We start from the raw sequence: 12,990 nt of genomic DNA on the forward strand, positions 1-12,990 counted from the left end.
AGACATGGAAACACTGGAACATGTTTCTACTAGGCTAACTGGGTTCTGATGCAGCTAGTAGGGCCAATCACCCGCTAGTAGAAAATTACGATTACGAAACGCCAAAATTGAGAGAAGAGCATCAACTTTATTATTTTTAGTATTAGACTAGTTTTTCGTCCAAAAATCGAGGTATATACCTAAGTTGGATTTGATTATGTGACCGTATTGTTTGTGTAGTAGTATGTTTTGAAGTCTACAAACTTTTACCATCTTTCCTTGCCACACGTTGCTTCAACCATACGCGCCGACTTCCAGGGGGGCGGGGGGCGGCGCTCCCCGTAAATTTATAGTTGAGGGGCAACAAAAATGGCTATTACAAGTGGTGTTTCAAAGATAAAATACTTCGCGAAAGAGATTTAGATCATTTAAACGGACAGAATGCCGAAAGCAAAAAACAGCCTAGCCTACGTTGCTCTTGCCCACAAAACAGCAGCTGATCGCATGGCTTTCTCTGGAACGTGAATTACTACTGAGATGCGCACAGCACGCACGCTCACAGTCGCACACTGCTTGTCTTCCGCGCGTGAGGAGCAGCTGCAAAGTCAAAACGCGTGGTAGCGAAAAAGCGAATGATTGAATGTTTATTCTCATTTCACGAGTTATCCAAAGGTTTGTTAGATTTTTAAATCGATTTTAGCAAACTTTATCGAGTTGAAACTACGACACAACAAACAATTACGTGAATACAGCTTAAAAAACATGCATTTTTCAAATCTGTCACTCAGTGTTTTGCTTCAATAAGCACATATATATATTGTGAAAATATATACATCTCATACACTCATCAATATACACTCATCTATATACACTCCTGCACTACCGTTTATACTCGTGGATAGATCGATCTCATGTATAAGTTGTTTGACCACCTTATTCCTGACACTACCATTCAATGGTTCATTCTAAGTATTGGCATTGACATACCATGATCGTTGAAGGTAAGAAAATTTCAAAGTTGAGTGTAGAGTAACTTACGCTGCTGGAATAGTCACGTAACCATTCACAGCAATATTAAGTAAACCAGCTAAATTAGAGGCACTATTTTCAACGAGGTCTTCCCGTTTTGAGGTCAATTATGATTGAACAGAACACATTGTTTTGTTCACAATGTGTGAGAATTAAATCGAAAACCGATAAAAGAAAAAGTGTTTAAATGGTCTTGGTCGCAGATATTGCCTGCATTAACGACGTCTCTTACCGCTATTATCACCTAGCCAACCTGACATCATTGTTTTATGCGGCCGCTAAGATTTGACATCGACTTCAACAATCATGGAATGTTACGTAATAAGAACGATTATATCCTACACGCAAAAATAAAAAAATTGATCTCTTAAAACAGCTCTTTCTGCTGTTTTGTCTCGGAGCTTTGCATATTGCTCAACAAGTGTATAAAATTTAAAATTGACAAGAAATCATTAAATTTGAAAATTAAGTTTGAATCACTGCAAATAAACGTATTCAAAACTTTTGCTTCGCGGCCGACGCCATTTCACACTCCGTAATCTACGTCGGCAATGATTTTGCCACAGTAAAAATGCCAAATGCGTTCATTATGAAAACTACCGAGCTAGAGACAACGGCTTGTCCCGTGAGTAAGTTGAACCTGTCTTTTTGAGGTGAAAATCACTTGCGAACATCTCGGCCTATACTCGAGTATATACGGCATTCGATAAAAGACTATAAAGGCTTTCGATAATAAACAGAAGAGAAAACACTTCACCGTTGTTAACGCTTTGAAGGTAAGTAATTAGCAAAACGAGGTTAATAAAACTGATAGCGGGTTTCCACTCTGCTTGAGATCATGATTTTTTGCGTTTTATTTCGATAACTTCACTGTCTTGATCGTTGTTATTCACTCGCACGAAAATAAAATGAATCGACTTGTTTTCCAACTGTTCCAAGTATGAGCTAACAATATCAAAATTTTTACGACTGGGCGTATGCGTTTGCGTAAGTAAAACTTATCGTCTCAAGCAGCGATTCTACAAATTCGGTTTGCGACCTTGGTGTCAATATAAACAAGACAGTAAGTTTAAGCAAAGACTATTTTGATTGAGTAAAACAACGTTATGGTTATGACGTCATAACCTTTCTCGCCCCCCAAGGTTTTTGGAAAAGTCGGCGCCTATGGCTTCAACGTCACTTTACTGTCGTTAAACGGAATATTATTAAACGGAAACTAATTTTAATTAGCTTAGACTGCCAGTTATAATCGATTAAGTGTATTGGAGTTATATCAACTTGTGATGGAGTATGTTCAATGGTCATGTATGGAGAACAATTAAACTCTACGAGGCCTATCAAAATCGCTTTCTTAGTGGGACTGCTTTTCATAGTGGTAGTATCATTGATTACGTTTACAAATACCAGACCATGCATCCTTAGCAAAGCGTAATGCTTAAACGTTGTCACGGTTATGCCGAATCGCTTGGGTGAGGCAGCGATGGTTTCAAACACAAAAGGAATCTTTGGCGTAATTATGTAAACAAGTTTGCTGACTTGAATTTCCATATTTGGGTTTTCTCACGTCATTTCTATTTTTGGTCTGCAAAGCACACAGTCACTCGTGATATAGTGGCTAAAATAAAAATAAAATAGTCAGTGTAAATACTGTAATGTTAAGCTGTACTGTATTTGCTATGTACTTCCAGCCACTTTAGGTTTCATCCTCTGCGTAATTATCACGTAAAAAAGCACTCGAGGAATTTCAAATTATAACTTTCGATTAATATTTCATTTTCAACGCAAACTTTTCAAACTTAGATGCCCAATTTAGTTAAACGAATGTACCAACATTGCCGGTCAATAAATAACTTGCTCAGAGTAGCTAGTACCTACTAATATATTTGTAATAGTGCTAAATAGGCTACTATATCCTTGTTATGTGTGTCAATCAAGATCTTGCCAGTCGTAATAAGAACTTAGCACGTTTTGCTATCAAGTGACGGATCCGAACAGTCACGTTCGAGTTTAAAAAAAATCTTCAGTATTACTCATAGTCAGTTTTACTTCTTCATTTAAAGTTTACTCGCAGGGCTTTGTTTACTTTAAAGTTGTTACTGAAGTAATACCGATGTAAACAGGAAATTTGTTTTTCTACGTGGTAATTCATAGGCTACTATTCGGTGCGTATATGAGAGCTTAAAGCTTAGCCAATGAAAACTTTTTAACTGGACTTAAAAAACAAAGTTGACCGATGCTAAACTCTCTATACAGCCAGGAATGAAACGAAAAAATTAATACATTGGTCAAGCCAAAACTGCTTTTGATTTCTAATCAACGATGGTATACTCTACTTTCAGTTTCACAGCCAATAATACCATGTATGATTCAAGTTTTGACAAATCGAGCATACAGTATACAACTGTGTTTACTTCAATATCGTCAAGATTAAATTTCCTGCCTGCACAGTAAGCAAATGTTTATGTACCAGTAAAACAAACAAAGCTTAATATTTTGACAAGACTTTATATGTGTAAATACACTGGTGCTGCTAGGCCAGGAAGGCTAGGAAGTCTTTAACAACAACAGTATCCTGTATATATGCTTGTTGTATACGCACATATATAATACAATGATGGAGCCATATCATTAAATTTTGAGATATGTATTTTAAACAAATCAAGAAAAGAGAACTTGCAGTCTGATATCAAGTATAGTTTCTGAATGATGATAAATAGAGAAGCAAATATTTAACTTCTGAATAGACTATAAGACTACACATCAGTCAACAGTTGCAAAAGCTTTATGTTAAAAACAAACATACAGTACATCACAACAACATACAGAAACGCATTGGAGTTACTGAACAATGAACATGAGGAAATAACCATTCTTGGCTAAATATAATAAACTGATACTGTACTATAATTATCCTGATTTTTGAGCTAAGCAACTGCTATATATATATGGTTTGTTGTTAAATAAGGGATATGGTTCTATACAACTATTCTAAGGTTCGAATAAATTTAGCAACTTTGGGAGTCAGCAACAAATACGTTATGGTCATGGGAGGAACCAGCAACAAAATAAGTTTTGCTGTGTCATCCACTTTTATAAGTTCAACTAATCGAAAAACCCTGCTGTGAGATTGGAACAAAATATGTGATTTGCTATATATATTTTCTGATATGAAGGGCAGAGGCATTAGGCTTAGCCCACTGTTGGGTGATGAATTTCCATAGAAATTAGACTGTAAAACTAATTTTGTAGTACCGTAAAGATAAACTTCTAAAAAAAACTCTTATCCTTTTATTGGAGCACAGCAGCATTGAAAAGTGTCAAAGCAGAGTTGTTTTGTGTTTGTTTCAACATTAGAGCACAATACATTACCAGAAGAAAGATTTTACTTTTAAATATTATTTATAAAATATGATCTGATTGTTTAGTTTTGTTAAAAAAAATGTTTGTTTTGACTTCTGACTTTAACTTGTTTATTTTTGTATTAAACACAAAGTCCAAAGAAAACATACAGAAGTTCGATAAAAGCAACCAACAGTGTTTATGAGTAAATAGTTAAATACAATATGATTACCTAATATCAAACACACATAATGATGATGCAGTGAAAAAATGCCCATTTGTAGTAATCATCAGTTGAAATGACAATATGCCATAACGGTTTGAAGGTAAAATTTCTTTTGATTATGAACTTTAAAATATAAAGACCTGGTTTTCTATCTGATACACTCATAGCAATATCATTATGGAGCAGCTCAGTGCCAGCAAATATTTTGCCAAAAAAATAACCGATCAATCAAAGGCTTGACATAGCCTACTGTCACAACAGTAAAAATATTACAATACAGTAAAAGTATTGCACACTACCTTGCCTGGAAATAAAACACAAGTTCCATCAATGATGCCATTGAAATTTAATTGAGACAATTATTTCGGTTTGTAAATACTAAATTAACACATTTCAGTTTTTTTAGTTCAGTTTATTTTTTTTGTTGGAGAAAAAACAAAATTATACGAAACACAACAAACAAACTAAACAATTCACACAACAAAAATGACAACAAAAGATCAAAAGGTCATCAATGCTGCCAACCAAACATTTAGACAAACAAAATCAAAAATAAAGTATAATAATTTAAACACATACAGTACTGGACAATCTTATATCAATCAATATATATATAATATTATGGATTTTTTTTGGGGGCAATTTTACAGCAAATCTCAATTTTTTGTTTTTTCCGATAACTGAGAGCTCGGAAATAATTGTAATGGTGGCCCAAAGCAAAGAAGCTGCCATTCTACACAATCGGTATTCAACAGTGCCACATGCGACGTCATAACGGACGTCACAAAGGCTCAACTGAACTGCTGGCATTGTAGTAAAGACTTGCGCCATTATGACATCACAACCCGGCATTATTACGTGATGTTGAATAGCGATGTTGGAGAATGGTAGCTTCTTTGCTTTGAACCACCAGTACATTTATTTTAGTGCTCTCAGTTATCAAAAAAAAAATCTGAAATTTGCTGTAAAATTGTCCAAAATAAAATAAAATCCATAATAAATTGTCCAGTACTGTATTATACTTATACATATAATATTATACTTAACGCTGTTCATCAAAATATCGCTTTACCGTTTTAAAGCGTGTTTGAATGTAAATAACCTTAGTTATTCTTCTAAACTTATTTATTTAGGATACAACACTGACACTTTGTTAAGTTATCTACCAAGCTGTTAATACACATTGTGACTTATTTTCCAACAAATCGAGAATATCATACCACATGCTGTCACTGCTGCTTTTTCCCGTTGAATTTTCAACAGAGAGAGAGGGAAACAACAAAACCAGCAAGTGCCAAGAATGAGCATTATGTAGAAGGAATGGCAAACCAGGCAATAAATTGCTTGATTGTTTTTTAGCATTATGAATTATTCGTGTGATACTGATGTTCAATCTCATGAGTGAAACACATGTCTATAGCTGTCACTTCTTTCTACAAACAGCTACTGAGAAACAATGACAGAAATTGCCTAACAATGCTTTCAAATGCCTGATAAGCTAGCCTAATCTTTGTAACCACTTAACAATTCCTGAAAGAACGCAATAGTGATCATTCCTGAAAAGAAAAGTATAAAATCTTCAAGAGGTGTTTTTGAAAAAAACGAAAAGCCTGACAATATTTGACCTTGCATAGCATAGAGTACCATACATGAAAACACTGATAGTAAGATTGGACAAAATTAAAAAAGCAACACAGTTTAGGCAAGGCCTACACTATCTTGTTACACTGCATCTAAAGCAGTTCTGTCAAATATGATGGTTTGTGATGTACAGACTAAAATTTTCTGATAACTTATTTTTGTATAGCCTGCTAAATCCTCAAATCAAAATTGCTCATTTTACTTGGTTTCTAACTTGTTAGATGATGGATGAAAAAAAACTTTTCTAGACAAGAGCAGTGGCGTAGCCAGAAAAAAATTTTGGGGGGGGGCCAAATATTTGATGAATTAAAGAGAATGACAAAGTGTTTGATTTAAGACATCGCCACGTGATGTGCAGTGAGTGCAACCTAGTTCGTACCCTGAACAGTTTGTACCCTGAAAAGATCGAGAGAAAAAATAAAAAAAGCCGAAGTCGTTGATCGGAGTTTCTGCAAACTCGAGGGTTAGGGCTAGTTAGGGTTAGCAGAAACTGCGGAAAAATATTTGCGGAAACTGCGATCAGCGAGGGTTAGAGAGTATAAATTACTCTATGGTTAGAGTTAGGGTTAGAGCAAAGATTACTCTATGCTTAGAGTTAGGGTAAAGGTTAGCGGAAACTACGGAAAAATGTTTGCGGAAACTGCGATCAGCGAGGGTTAGAGCATAGATTACTCTATGGTTAGGGTAAGGGTAAGCGGAAACTGCAGTTAGCGGAAACTACGGAAAAATGTTTGCGAAAACTGCGATCAGCGAGGTTAGGGTTAGAGCAGGTATACAAGTCCCCCCCTGGTAACTCATGACAAAGGCAGGACTCGACCAAACATATAGGGTGAAACTACTTAAACCTTTGCTTTGCTGTTCACACACTTCAATCCATATGTTTTGGTCAATTCCTCTTTGTCATGAATTACCAATGAGGGGGGAACTTGTATACCAGCTCCTGAAAATTTGGGTGGGCCATGGCCCCTTTCGCCCCCCTGGCTACGCCTATGGACAAGAGTTGAAAGTTCTGGGAGTCAGAGATATCAATAAAGTTCTGCAGGATTGAAAACTCTAATGTGGTATAAACATCAGTAGGGTTATCAAGTTGTGTAGTTACATCAAGAACACAAGGACTTATGAATAAAATGATGTTTACAATATTGAAAAAAAAATAGTACAAAAATACAAAACAGCATAAAAACATCATTTGACTACAACAATGCAAACCCTGGTTCGACTCTCGGGGTGTGCGCTTGAGCAACGCACGTTAAGGACTGCTCTCCATTCAGCGGCATCTAATGGATGGAATAGTTCCCCGGCAACAGGACTTCAACAATCGGAAACTTCACTCTGTCAATCTCGGTGACCGGGCCTGCGTCAGTGATTCAAAGCCTCTACAAGTACCGTACGCAAAACTGCCAGGATTAAGCTCTGCAAGAAGCTTTCCCAGTCCGAGGATAAAAAAATTCAATCAATTAATCAATCAATCAATTGCAGTTGTATTGTTTGCAATTGTATAGAAAGAACTTTCCTGTTCTGAAAGGAAATGCACAGAAATATAACAGAACATAGCTTTTAGACCTACTTCAAGTATAGGACCAGCCTAGTGAAGTCACTTTTCGGTCTGTCAGCATACCTGAGCTAATTCAATTCTAATTTTTTTTAAATCTAAAGCAACCCTGGCCTACTTCACCAAGCCAGTATTGGAACAAAGCTTTTTAACAAACGCTTAACTTTGCTTTCTGAATTATTTTTATTACTACACATAAAAAATGCTGGCAACAGCATAGCTAAACAGATTTTTTACCGCTTTCCTTGGACCATAGATGTAAGGTATCTATGCTTGGACACTGGACAGGGCATCAGTAGGCCAAAGTTGCCAGACATTTTTTTAAATTTCTAGCCCAATTGCCATGAAAAGTAGCCCAGTCGTTACAAGCAGTGTTGGGCGCGATAACTCATTTTTCAGTTAGATAATTAATCGATAAACGAAAAATGCCTAAAGCGATAACGATAAACAATAAATCAAAAAAGTTAAGCGATAACGATAAACGATAACATTATCGCCGATAATGTCCGACAACGATAATTTTTCTTTTACTTCTTGATTAGCGCTGCCCCATCCCATGCAGCACGAACTGTTTTCATCAACATGACGAAAAATCGAACATAATATACTGTAAAAGGACAAAACTTTTTGTAACTTATGCATGAATAGAATCGCAACAACGGCAGTGGGTATCGAACCTTCAACCTCTTGATCCAGAATCAAACCACTGAGGTAACCGCCATGCCAGTAGCGTAGCCAGGAATTTTGAAAGGGGGGGGTGTGACGACCCAACGGCGGGGGTCTGGGGGGCCTCCCCCAGAAAATTTTGAAACATTTCTTTGAATTTGGTGCATTCTGAGAGCATTTTCAACAAAAATGTGGGTACGAATATTCCTGTAAAATGGTGCTGTCCGGTGGCATGGCAAAAGGATAAGATCATGTTTTCTTCGGCATTTTTTGGAAATAAAGCTAAGTCTCTATGTTTTCTTGTTGGTAGTTCCTGGCTGAGATGTTTGAATGTTTGGTATTGACAAAACTCGCTCTTTTAATGCAATTTTGTTTAAAATTAGGCAATTTTTTTTAGACTGAAAACATCATTCTCAAAATCGTGACGTCACACGCGTGCCAAAGGGGGGTTGTAACCCCCCACTTGGCTACGCCACTGCGCCGTGCTTATAATTATACTTTCAGATTCCAGTTGGATGCTTTTATCAATTGAGTTACACTGCCGCTTACGTGCAGTAGGCAAAATAATTAAATCAAATAAAAATACCATAAAAAATTCTAAACTTTGTATTTTGCTTTCTGCTAAAAGGGCTGTTTACAACAAAGTCGCCTTTTGTAAAATTCACTCGCGATTGCCGATTGCAGCAAAACAACAAGTGAATTGTTGTATGCATTTCATTGCATTGCAATTTGCAACTCTAGAAATTATTGTGTTGTCAGGGCCGTCGCTGCAGGGGGGGCAGTGCCTCCTCTCCTGACAACGACCTGTGCACACACACTTCAGGCACTGAAGAAGAACTGGTTTCAATTTTAGTTTCATTAACTAGGTGGCTAGTAAAAATATTACTTTTCATTGTCTTTCCACTTGTGTGTTGATCCGAAATAAAATTTATCGGCGATAATCAAATATTGCCTATGGCGATAACGAAAACGATAGGCCTAACTGAAAAAATAATTGAGCGATAACGATAGGCGATAAAAATTTATCGCCGATAATTATCGCCGGTAAACTATCGCCGATAATGCCCATACAACACCAAAATTAGCATATAATTTAGTCCAATTTCGCGCAAAATATAACAAAAATCAAAATTTTTTTAGTGAAAACGGAAAAAAAAACTAATCGATAAAAACGGGACTGCTAAACTTGTTTTACCGATAGCCTTTAGCCTACTCAAAAGCAAAACTAACCTAACTCCGCGGTAGAATTAATTTAGTTTGGGTGCAAAATAGCGTCAAGAAAAAGTTTCCATACTTGGCGATTTTTAGCTAACTGTCGCATTTCTTCCGGGCTGTGCTTTGTAAGAGATCGAACCTTTCGCATGAATGTTACTGGTTTTCCTTGATTTTGTTTGCCTTCGATCAATTTTGATAATGGGGCAGTTTCATTATAAACTGAAATTATTGGATGTCGTATTCTACGTCTCAACGCAGGCCCAGATTTAGGGGGAGGGGAGGCAGAGGGTGCAGGTGCCCCGGGCCCCGACTTTTAAAGGGCCTCCCTACGTGGAAAAACTGTGATTTTTGTGTTGATTTTCTTTTATTTCAGCCTATGAAGTTTCTACCAAATGCTATGCAGTGCTGGATTAATGCTACTGTAGACGTAGAGGTGGTTTTTCGCGCCGTAGGCTTGAAAAAAATTTGTGCACGGGGGGGGCCCCCCGATCTAAAAGTACCCCGGGCCCCCCCATCAGCTAAATCCAGCCCTGTCTCAACCAAAGAAGTTGACGTTTGCTGACTTGTTGAAGCAGGGGAGTTTCTTCTACAGCAACTGCGGTAAAATTGTGCAATTTGCAATTCTGCAGCAGGCCAACCCAACAAGTGTAGCAAGACGCCGCCAAACTAACTTTCACACAGTTGCTTCACTAATTCTCCAACAGAAATTCCATTTCACCAGCGCTTTTTCATCGCAATCGGCCTTTGTAAAATTCAAGACAATTGCAGCTTTTGCGGCTGCTTCTTTGCGGCATTATTGATGTCGTGAAAACCTGGAGGCCTTTATTCCCTGCAGTTTCGCTACAAGTCAAGTGTGTCAAGATTCTTAGGAATTTAGAACGCTAACTAATATTTTGAGCGTATTCTTGGAATTGGTAGTTTGATACATATATAGTACACGTAGTTTTACGTCTTTTTAGCGTTGTGCATCTGCTGCATGCCACAGTGAGTTTGTGTGTCGCGACTGAGTGCATCGTTGGAGCCAACCAAACTGGGCTTTCTCTTGAAACCAACGCGTCTATCGTTGAATTTCATTAATATTTTTTTCAGTTGTTGAGTCGTGGAACCTTTAGTCATGGACAGATAACACCAAGCAACCACACGGCATTTAACATAATACATTAAAGTGAACATTAACTTAGGCCTAAGTAAAATGCCAGTGGATTTTTACGTTTAAACAATTTTTACATCTTCTTAGATGATTATAGGCCTATGCATGGCCACCTGTAGATGCGGCCTGATTTGTCACATTTTGCAGATTTTGATTACAGCTACTGCTAGTGTTTGACTGACATTTTTTGAGATGTTTTTACTTTTTGCGGTTTCCTAATAACATAAAAATTTTTTGTTGCCTTGGGGAAGCAGTAGCAAATGAGAAAAAGTAAGTTGAAAAACGCAAAATCAGACTGTTATTGAAAATTAACAGTCTGACTAAAATCTTTGAAATCAAATTTTCTTTGTTTTTCAACATGTGAGAATGTTAAAACCTATTGTGTCATGTGGGGAAAAGAATAAAGAAAGCGTAAAAATCTAGTTTTTAGAAAAATTTATTTAAACGTTCGCCCAAAGTTAGAGAAACCTGGAAATTTCTGCAAAATGTGACAAATCAGGCCGTATCTTTAGGTGGCCATGGCCTATGTATATCAAAACTTCAAAAGTGACAAATAAAGAACATAGGCCTAACACATGTAGGCTATTTGTCAGATTCAGGCAATGAACATTGTGCTGTTCATTTGTTTTTCTCCACAGAAATCAACGCGGTTACGTTTGCATTTTGAGCCATAGATTATTGCAGATGAATAATTGCTTAATTTTTAACAATTCATTAAAAAAACTATAGCCTAGTTCTGCAATATTTGAACTATTCTGTCCATTTTCTAATGTGCCATCAATTAAACAAAGCTAGTGCAAGCTAGCTATCAGGTTTAAGACGCCTTTGCACTAGCTTTGGTATAAATCGAACAGTTTAACATCATCAATGCCAACATTTTTCACTGACAGATACCTCCACACACCTCTAAAAAGCGTTACCCTATTCTTTGGTGTAAGACAGCATAAGCATTAAGCAATAAGCATCCAATCAAAGGATGTGAAGTCGAAAAATGAAATTAGTGGTATAGCAGTGGTGCCGAAGTAGGGGGGGAGGGGGATGGGGGGATATATCCCCCCCAATATTTTGGCAGCACCCCCCCCCCCCCCAATAATTCAGAAAAAAATTATTTGTTATAAAGTTGTACTTCGATTTAGTTGTTTGCGAGCACCTCGAATTGCTCTTATTTTTCTTTTATTGATGTTTGATCACAATTCTAAATTGTCTTGGATTTGACGTTAGACAATGAAGGACCTTCATTGAAGGTAGGCTATTAAGGAAGAGTTGGACCAGGCCACTAGCCACGGCACTGCAGTAATAAAGCAACTGCAGAAACATATTTGGGACTTGTGTTGATTTCGAAGCCTTTGGCACTTATAGAGCAATTTAGTATCACGTTGCAAGGAGAACAGCTTGACATTGACTCTTGTGAAGAGCTGTTTCAGACCCTGAAAATCACTCGAGAGAAACATCGTGATTTGGAGTTTGAGAACAATTACAAAAATGCAGTTTCACTTCCGGAAAAATTTGCTGCTAGTTTTATCACGACTTTGCAAGCACCACAGCAAAGAGGAGTCCCTGAAAGATTGGGTGGAGGCTCGATGGCAGCTACTGCAGACACTCAACTGCATTATAAAATAGTCTACTTTACAATCAGTTCATGGACAGAGTTATCTCTGAACTGACCGAACGGTTTGAAAGTAGCCTGAATTCCGATTCGGCAAAGTATAAAGAACTTGCAGGAATTTTCAAGACCGGCTTAGTTCCTGAAATGGTCAAAAATTATCCAGAGCAAAATCTCTGTACGATGCTAAAAGAGCTTACCAGGCATTGTCCGAGTTGGAAAAACCTCTCTTTTGGTCTCAAATACTCCAGCTGATTAAAATCCTCTTAATTTGCCCTGTAACCTAAGCTCTGCTGCTTGTGAGAGGTCGTTTTCCAATCTTCGTAGATCGAAAACCTGGCTGAGAAATACTTTGGGACAGGAAAGGTTGAATGCTATCATTGTTTGCAACATTCACCAAAATATTGTTAATGACATCAGCATAAATGACAGTGCTAATGAGTTTTCAATGCGCACTGCCGTAAGACGCAATATGTTCGGTTGTAGCAAGTTCTTGTCATGTGTTTGAAAGTTAGTATTTTTGTCATAAATTTACGGATGTTCTTCTGTATAGTTTCGATTGTTTTCAGTCTCCTGACTAGTGACTTTGT

The sequence above is a fragment of the Aplidium turbinatum genome, chromosome 15, assembly GCF_918807975.1.
Source record: "Aplidium turbinatum chromosome 15, kaAplTurb1.1, whole genome shotgun sequence".
Classification (NCBI taxonomy): Eukaryota; Metazoa; Chordata; class Ascidiacea; order Aplousobranchia; family Polyclinidae; genus Aplidium; species Aplidium turbinatum.